Genomic DNA, 10075 nt, shown 5'->3' on the forward strand with positions numbered 1-10075 from the left:
TGTTTCAGTCTCTCATGAGTTTGACTGTCAGGAGTCAGGTGCCTGGAACCAGCTGTGAACATCAGAGACAAGCATGTGGTCCACTTGGATGCAGGAGCCCAGAGATCTGGCCAGATTTTGCCAATCTCCAATGCCCAAGCGTCTCCCTACTGGGACCCACCTTGGGCAGAGGGAGGCTTGTCTTTGGAGAACCAGACAGGAAGGCAGCAGGCACTGGAAGCACCCCACAGCATATCACGTTGAGAGTACAGGGGAAGTCACTGTTCAGTCCCCTGAGAAGGGAGGACCCAGGAGAAGGGGAGGAGGGTCGGCAGAGTCTCAGAAGGCTATTTGAACTAGATCCTCACTGTGATTGTGACACAGTGACCAATCTCTGGTATGCTGGTGAGCTGGCGTAGAAAGTGAGGCTGCAGCAGGATTCCACAGACAGCCTACAAAAACAACAACAACAACAGAGCCTGGGGGGACAACTCCATTTCAAACCGATGTCATATTGGTGATTTCATGACGTTGGTGATCCCATAACCTTCTATAATCTCCCTAGCAAGCTTTGGAAGGACTGATGCTAAAGCTGAAACTCCAGTACTTTGGCCACCTCATGCGAAGAGTTGACTCATTGGAAAAGACTCTGATGCTGGGAGGGATTGGGGGCAGGAGGAGAAGGGGACGACAGAGTATGAGATGGCTGGATGGCATCACCAACTTGATGCACATGAGTTTGGGTGAACTCCGGGAGTTGGTGATGGACAGGGAGGCCTGGCGTGCTGCGATTCATGGGGTGGCAAAAAGTTGGACACGACTGAGCGACTGAACTGAACAAGCTGGCTGAGGGCCCGTCTGGAGGTCCCTTTCCACCTCCATATCCCTAACCTCTGTAGACCTCACACACATTATGGCTCTTCTCTCACTGAATTTTTACTATTGATAGGCTGTCCCACAGCAGACTTAGTTCCTCACAGCGGGAACCATGCATGGCTTGTTCACCTCTCTAACTGCCCTAAGTCTTAACTACAATATCTGGCACGTGAGTGCTGTGTTTGTTGAGTAATGAATGCAGAGGTGTGGGAGTGGATGCCCATTTCACAGATGAGGAAACTAACGCTGAGGGAAGAGAATAATAATGGACCAACATTTTCAATGTGCTGAAAACATGTTGCTTCATTTACTTTCAGAACATTCTAATGAGGTAGATATTATTAACAGGCTCATTTTACAAATAAGAATACTAAGGCTAGATAGAGATTTAGGATAAGTTAAAAAGTATCTTTCTCAGTTCAGTTCAGAAACTCAAGTGGGACTGGGAACAGAAATAAATAGCATTTTAAAATCTATTCTGTCAACAAATATTTATTGAAATTAGATACTAGGTATTGGCCTAGTCTCAGGTTGGTCAAAGATGAGCAAAGCATGGTCCCGGTTAGTATGGATTCATTCTCAGTAAAGAGCTATTTACTGAACACCTACTATGTGCCGGGGGTTGGGGAAAACAGCCCTAAATGAGGCAGGTGTATGAAGCCTGACTTCAGGGAGCTTCTCGTCTAAGAGGCAACAGGAACTAGTTCAGCACCAGGAAGAGAATCACCGTGCACTGCGTCCTGTGCTGCTCTGCTCTCATCCTGTCTGCTCTCACAGTGACTGTCTCTGAAAGATCCCAGGTACAGAGATGGGGAAACTCAGGCTCAGGGGTGTGAAACGACTTCATCACACGGGGAAAAAATGGCAAATATAAGAGAAAACCAGATTCATCCATGCTGGGATCTATGCTCTTTTCTGTTAATAATACCAATAGTAACTAAGCTTAATGGGGCACATACTATGTGCCAAACCCTTACAATCGCACAGAGATTTTAAGGATCTTACCCAGTGTCACACAGCTGGGAAGTGGCAGTAGAGAGATTTGAACCCAGCTGGTCAGCCTCCAGAGCCCTTGAGTCTTTGAGTCTATTGTTCCCCTTTTACAATGCCAAGACAGCAGATGCTGTAGGAAGTCAGAGCTGGGAAGGAACATTGGCCTCAGGCAGAATTTTCACAGGCTTGTTGGGAGGATTATATGAGTTCACTCAGCCATTCAGTAAGTATGTATTGGGTACCTGCTATGTTCCAGGCAATATACTAGGCTTTAGCCAAATAATGAGGAGCAAAGATGGATACATTGTTCCCATCATGGAGATTACAGTCTTAAGGGGAAGAGGAGTCTAAATAAATAATCTCCCCAATAAATCTGCAAGCTGAGATAAAAGTGAGCGATGTTGCTCTCAGAATGATGGATCTGGACCTAGACGGGGGTTGAGGAAGAAGAGGTCAGGGAAGACATCCTCTAAGTGGGATTGCCTAAGCCAAGAGTGGCGGTGAGAACACCGAAGTTGAGGAGACAACATACGCACAAGTCTTGGTGGGGAGAGAATATGCTAACTTTTGAGAACAGACTAGTCAGTACGTCTGGAGCAGAGCAAGTGGAAGGGAAAGACAGGAAGCATCACTGAATGATTTAGGGCAGGAGCAGGAATGTGTGTGTAGGGGTGGGTGGGTGGGTGGATTCTGATTAACATTTTTAAAAGGCCATTGTAGCTCATTGAAAACAGAATGGAAGGCAGGAGTGAATGAAGTGGGTGCCTTTCAGAGGATATTGCAATAGCCTATGGTGGCTTGGATTGGGGAAGTGGGAGATGGACCGGCCCACAGGATCCAAATCATGCTCAGAATCCAGAACTGAGAGGACTGGGTGAAGGCTTGAGATTGGGCTTGGATAGGTAGGGAGATGGCTGCAAGGATTCCCGGGTCTCTAACTTGCCAGGGGACAGAGGAACTTGCTGAGCTGGGAGCAGTGAATTTTGCTGTAAGAGGCTTTGCATCTGCTCATTGAGAAGCTCCTATGCAGTTGGTGCAGGATCTGAATCTCCTACGGTCATTGTATGCGTTAGTCACTCAGTCGTGTCCCACTCTTCAATTCCATGGATTAGAACCCACCAGGCTCCCCTGTCTGTGGAATTCTCCAGGCAAGAATACTGGAGAGGGTTGCCATTTCCTTCTCCGGGAGATGTTCCCGACCCAGGGATTGAGTCAGGAGACCCAACCTGGGTCTCCCGCATTGCAGGCAGATTCTTAGAGATAAAGCTAAGTTGAGCCAAGAAACAACCTTCGGGCAGCTTCTTTAATGGCCTCCAGACAAATTCAACACGAGCAAGACAGGGACTGGTGTCTGAGGGGCTGCTGGGTATCGGGTGAGAGCACATTAGGCTGGTCCAGAGATAAAAGTGCCTGCAGCTGTCTCAGGTTCTCTCCTGCAGGCTGCAGATACCTCTCTGAGCAGGGGGTGGCCAATTTCAGGGTCACAGAGCCAGAATATCTGTTCTCACGCTCATGAAGTTTCTCTTTCAACTCTTCTTTCTTGAGTCCCCAGTCCTGAGGTGGCCCAGTCAGCCAGTCAGAAGCAAGGGCTCTCAATGGGGAGGAGTTTTGCACCCAGGGAACACTGACCATGTTTGGAGATAATTGTGGTTGTCACAACTGGGGGAGGCGTGCTGCTGGAATCTGGTGGATCAAAGTCAAGGATGCCATCAGACATCTTCCAGTGCACAGGACAGCGCCCCCCTCCCCGCAGGTTGCCCAGTCCCAGTGTCAGCTGTGCCAAGGGTGAGAAACCTTGGCTTAAAACCAAGGCTTTGAAGTCAGAGATGCCTGGGCTTGAATCCTAGTTTTGCCGCACATTAGCTGGTTTTTCTTGGACAACAACTTATCTGGCCTCTCTGAGCCTCAAGTTCTCCATCTGTCAAGTGGGGTGAATAGTAACACAGACCTCAGAAAGATGATGTGAGGATTACTTGAGATAACTGGTCAAAAAGAGCCTGAAGCAAATGTTACGCTCATGAGCAGAGTCCAGGTTGAACTTATTTCTGATCTACCTCCCAAACTAAGTCCTTGGTACGCTAGACAAGGGAAAGCAGGGTTGGAGGAACGCGGACCCTGGGACTTCCCTGGTGGGCCAGTGGTTAAGAATCTGCCATCCAATACAGAGGACGTGGATTCAATCCCTGGTCGGGGAACTAAGACCCCACATGCTGTGGGGCAGCTAAGCCCACGTGCTTAGCTAGAGAAGCCCGCATGCCACAACTGCTGAACCTGTACTCTCGCGAGTTCGTGCACTGCAATGAGCAGCCCACACACCAAAACGAAGACCGGTGCAGCCAAAATAATTTAAAAAAGAAAAAGTAAAAAGAACAAGGACCCTGGAATCAGAGCACCAGTCTGGACTGCATCTCCCACCAGTAGCAAGACGCTGGGGAAATTGCTCATCTCTTGAAGCACCCGTTTCCTCATCTGTGAAATGGGGATGATCACACAGGGTGGTTATGGGGACTAACGGAGCTAATTGTTGTACATATCTTAGTACAGAGTCTGGTACATAGTGAGCACTGGATAAATGGGAACCAATGTTATGAAAAAATTAGTGCTGCTGCATTTCCCAGTAGCAAACAAGCGAGGGAGCAAACTGAAACTTTGTAAGTCCAAGTTTCCAGGGAAGTTCCAATTCCAAATACTCTGTCCATGGTCCCTATGAGGATCTCATTTGTCAGACTGTACACACCAATGTTCATTTCAAAAAATATGGCCTCTGCCCGGATTAAAATAATAGTGCTATTGATGCAGTCCTCTTGTACTAAGCACTGCTCAGGCCACCCCCTCCTCTCCAGGAGTTTCTAGATCACCCAGCTCAAAGGAAGAATGCTGCACGCGTGAAATCTAAGGATCAAGATGCCTGTAAGTAATTTGCTGTTAGAGGCAGAGCAGAGGTTGGCTCTTGTTGGTACTTGAGAATCCCAGTTGAGGCCACTTCCACACATATAATAAGGGTTCTTCTCACTTTCACAGCCCTGGGTTACATTTACCTCACTGATGTTGTGAGGGTTAAATGAAATAATCCACGTTAATGTCTTAGCAGAATGCCTGACATATCGCAGGATCTAAATGTTAGTTATCCTTATTTATGGTTCTGGCACTTTTAAAGGGAAGGTAAAATAAATATCTTTGAATCTCATTAAGCTTACACTCCTAAACCCCACAAAACTAGAAATGAAACACAATCTTTAAAATGCAACCCTGGCATAATTTGGTCATCTGGTTCTACTTACTAATATCAGGGAACCTTTATCTTGTTTAATGTGTGTGTGTGTCTGTTTCTCAATGTCCCCAGGTGACTGAATTTCCAGATTCTATGCAGGGTGTCAAACTATCTGTCCCTCTGGGATTAGGAATGTAAGCAGGGATTGTTGGGACCACAGAAACCAAACAAACAACCATGGGGAGTTCCCTCACAACCTTATCCATTATGTCATTCAAATGATTCCGAGCACCAGGCCAGTAAGCCAGAGAGGCACAACAACATCATAGTTATAGCCTTGACTCTCACAGACCTGCACACGAACCCAAGTCCTGCCAAGGTTACCAGGGGCTATGTAACTTTGAGTGGTCATCTCATCTGTTTGAGCCTCAGATTCCTTGGCTATAAAATAGCAATGAAAATAGTACAAATTCAGTATATGTTAAATGTTAGTATTAAAAGAAATAAAGAAAAGCAAGTTCAGTTCAGTCCAGTCACTCAGTCGTGTCCAACTCTTTGCAACCCCATGAACCCCAGCACGCCAGGCCTCCCTGTCCATCACCAACTCCCAGAGTCCACCCAAACCCATGTCCATTGAGTCGGTGATGTCATCGAACCATCTCATTCTCTGTCGTCCCCTTCTCCTCCTGCCCTCAATCTTTCCCAGCATCAGGGACTTTTCCAATGAGTCAGCTCTTCAGGTGGCCAAAGTATTGGAGTTTCAGCTTTAGCATCAGTCCTGCCAATGAACACCCAGGACTGAACTCCTTTAGGATGGACTGGTTGTATCTCCTTGCAGTCCAAGGGACTCTCAAGAGTCTTCTCCAACACCACAGTTCAAAAGCATCAATTCTTCGGCACTCAGCTTTCTTTATAGTCCAAATCTCAAATCCATACATGACTACTGGAAAAACCATAGCCTTGACTAGACGGACCTTTGTTGGCAAAGTAATGTCCCTGCTTTTTAATATGCTGTCTAGTTTGGTCATAACTTTCTTTCCAAGGAGTAAGCGTCTTTTAATTTCATGGCTACAATCATCATCTACAGTGATTTTGGAGCCCAGAAAAATAAAGTCAGCCACTGTTTCCACTGTTTCCCCATCTATTTACCATGAAGTGATGGGACTGCAAGTTAGCAGGGTTGATAAGTGAAAGAGAAGAAAGATTGGGGTTTGACGCAGAAGTTCCATTAATTATCTTACTTGTCCCAAGTCCCAGCTCTGCCATTTGACTGTGAGACCTGGGCAGACCACTCACCTCTCTGAGCCAGTTTCTTCATCCATTAAAGGGGGGCCCATGAAACCCCCATGGGGTTCCCAGGTGGCTCAGTGGTAGAGAATCTGCCTGCCAATGTGGGAGACACAGGAACCCTGGGTTTGATCCCTGGGTCAGGAAGATCCCCTGGAGGAGGAAATGGTGACCGATTCCAGTATTCTTGCCTGGAGAATCCCATGGACAGAGGAGCCTAGCTGGCTACAGTCCATGGGGTAGCAGAGTCAAGACATGACTGAAGTGACTTAGCACACACGCATAATACCCTACATGAGATAACCAGTGGGCAAGCACTTTGTTAGTGACAAAGCAGAAAAGACACGTTCGTTGTGGTTATGACCCATTTTGAGAAAGAATTTTCGCCATCTCATTAATATTTACTGAGCCTCAATCATAATTTTTAAAAATCTGTGAGGCTGTCTGAACTTTTCTATTCCATTCTACTTTTTTACTATCATTTAATTCTGTATGTTCTAAAGAAAGAAAAAAAGCTGGTAGAAACAAGCTTATCACGTCCACCAAGGATTGCTGGAGCTCTGCCTCTGGGCACAGGGTAGGCTCGCCCTGCCCCCTTGTGGTTAAGTAAAGCCATGTGACTGGTTCTGGCCAATGAGCTGTGAGCAGAAGCAACAGGTGTCATTTCTAGGCCAGGAGGCTTAATTGTCAGCGCCATGCCCTCCAGAGCGCTGGCTTTCCCTCTAGCAAGGTGACTGACAGGGATCAAGGCGGCAGCTGCTCCATCAGCCAGAGTCCCTGTGTGACTATAATGTGCAGAACCTTCTGCACATCTGCTTCGGCTGCCCTGGCATGCAGCTAAGATGAGGAATTGATAGGTGTTGTGTTGAGCTGCTGAGACCACAGGGCTTTGAAACATTTTTAACTTCAAGAAATGTTTCAGGTTAGCTTCCACAATATATTTTATGTAATCCCATATATCCAAAATAGTATCATTTCTGTTATTATTTTAAACATCAGTCATGAAATAGGCTACATTCCTTTTTACATGCCAAGTCTTCATGACCCAGAGTGTGTGTTACCTTTATGGCCCGTCTCCATTCAGACGAGCCACATTTCAGGCACGGCCACAAGCCCCACGTGGCTAGTAGCTACTGGAATGGACAGCACAGCCGTAATGGCTAATGACCCTCATTTTGAAGCACACTGTTCTAAGGTGCCTGAGCACATAAATCTTCATCCCAGTTCAGACGATCTTTGGAAAAGGAAATCCAGTGTCTCGTAAAATAGATTGTAAAAAAAAAAAAATACAATAGATTGTAAAAAAAAATTAGATCCCTTTTCCCTCATTTAGCCTGCGGTCGGGGGGACTTTTCCTTCCAGGATAACTAATGCCATTTGATTCCCATTAGCTAATTCATTCCCTCTTATTCTTCCTCAAATTAAAAAAAGGTGGGGAAGGGCTTTCCAGTGGCCCAGGTTAAAAGGAAAGAGAACAGTACAGCTTTTTGAAATGTTCTCAGCACCCACAGTATTCTAAGAGTAGACTCACTAAACCCCAGGTGGAGGTGAGGTAGAGGAGCAGCTGATGCACTTTTTTCTTTTCCACAGGAGGTGACATGGAGGCTTCAAGGTCAAGAGGAATTGCGGGAGTCAGGGTGAGTGGGAGGCTGGTGAGACTCAGGCATTAGAACTTGATCTCATACCCCGGGGTAGACAGGATCCCTTTTGACTCTGGATATTGACTTGGGACATATACTCAACAATCGAGGGTAAATGTTAATTCTTTTTTTTTTAATTAATTTATTATTATGTGTGTGTTGCTGTAATACTGCACCCATTGCTTAGAAAATTGGCTTCTTCAGTTTCCCAATATGTCAGGAGCATTTTCCCATGAAATTAAATGTTCTTCAACCTCATCATTCTGACAGCCAGATATGATTTTTTAAATTTTCAAGTGAAAGTCGCTCAGTTGTGTCCAACTCTTTGTGACCCCATGAACTGGGAATTCTCCAGGCCAGAATACTGGAGTGGGAAGCCTTTCCCTTCTCCAGGGGATCTTCCCAACCCAGGAATCGAACCCAGGTCTCCCACATTGCAGGCGGATTCTTTACCAGCTGAGCCACAAGGGAAGCCCATTTATTTTTTAAATGGGTAGACCATAATTTACCCAATCTGCTGGACAGTAAGGTCATTCCAGTTGTTAACTGTGTTTGTCATCCTTACCATCCCTCAGCTCCTCCAGAAGGTACGGTCAGAGGACATGTTTAGATGGAGGAAGGTGTGATCACTCCATGGCGTCCTTCTGGCAAACTGGGGTTTTGCCACATAAGATGCCAGCTTCTGGTGGCAGCGGGGAGGGCACAGCCTTCTCTGAGCACTTCCAGGAGAGCTTTGTGAGGTGTAAAGAATGTTGGAGACAGAGGCTGTGGGTGACACCAGGTCCTGCCATTTATGAGTTCTGGGGACCTCTTCTCCAAGCCTCTGAGAATGAGAACAATAATACTGGCCCTTTGGTGGTGGTGTGAAGATTAAATGACACTATGAGTTCTGGCTAAATAAGGCAGATTGAGCGCGCACACACAGCCCTGCTCCATCCTGACCCTCCACTAACACAAAGGCAAAGGGATTTTTTTTTCTTTGAAGGTGTGAAACCACAAGGATAATTAGCATAGAAGAAGAGATTACAGTAACAATATTTGGGAGGCAGAAAAACCAGATTAGTGCCTTATAACTTGGGGCAGCCAAAAACCTTGAACCTTAACCCCCACAAGGCTGTGATTACCTACAGGGGCTGAGGAGAGGAGGGGCTGAAACAGGAGAGTGGCTCCTTCTCTTCCTTGCCTTCCCCTGCACCCAGTTACTGCTTCTCAGAGCCTGAGGTGGATGAGAGAGAGCCTGTCCCCCTCATGGACACACACAGCCCACTTGATGCCAGGCTCCCAGTGCCCATAGTGAGGGGAGGGTGGCGGGCACAGACACCTAGCAGAAGCCATCTGTCCTGGGGACTCTGCAGGAGGCAGTAGAAAGGTCAGGTGGCCGTGGAGAGTTAGGAGGAGCAAGGAGCCTGGAGCAGGAAGGGCTGGTGGCCAGAACATATGCTCCGACCACCCAGCTTAAGACAGGGGCCCTGAGGGACCTCCCTTCCAGTGGTTAGGACTCTGTGCTTCGAGTGCAGAGGGTCCAGGTTTTGTCCCTGGCCCGGGAACTAAGATCCCATATGCTGCACAGCATGGCCAAAAAAATTTAAAGATGGGGGCCCTGAGGCCTGAGAAGACAGAGCCTGGCCCCAAACCCATATGCTTTAGCCTGTCCCTGTCACCTTCCTGGCCCCTGCTCTCTCCGTGCTTCCCTTTCTCCACCCAGGTGGACAGTGGCCTCCCCAGCTCCGCTCCAGGTTGGGGGTGCCCTGCTCAGCCCGGAGGTGGGCCCAGGATCCCGTTTGGGACCCTCCGGCTCCCCCATCAGGCCATCCCCCACCCCCTGGGAGCACTACGCCCCTTTCCAGGAAATCACCACTGAATTCTGTTCTCAGAAAGTCCTCCTCCCAACTGGATGTCAAAAAACGTGCTAGCTTATGCGGCTCCAACCCTTGCAGAGGCAAATGTACTTCCCGAAGTATCTGAAAAGAAACAAGGCTCCAAGGATCAAAGGACTGCAGCTGTAACAGGGGAGCCTCAGCAGTGGGCCAATCACCTGGACAAGGGAGTGCTGCTAGCTCTCACCTGCAGATGGTCAGTGTTCCCCCCA

Source organism: Bos taurus, chromosome 2 (assembly GCF_002263795.3).
Source record: "Bos taurus isolate L1 Dominette 01449 registration number 42190680 breed Hereford chromosome 2, ARS-UCD2.0, whole genome shotgun sequence".
Taxonomy (NCBI): Eukaryota; Metazoa; Chordata; class Mammalia; order Artiodactyla; family Bovidae; genus Bos; species Bos taurus.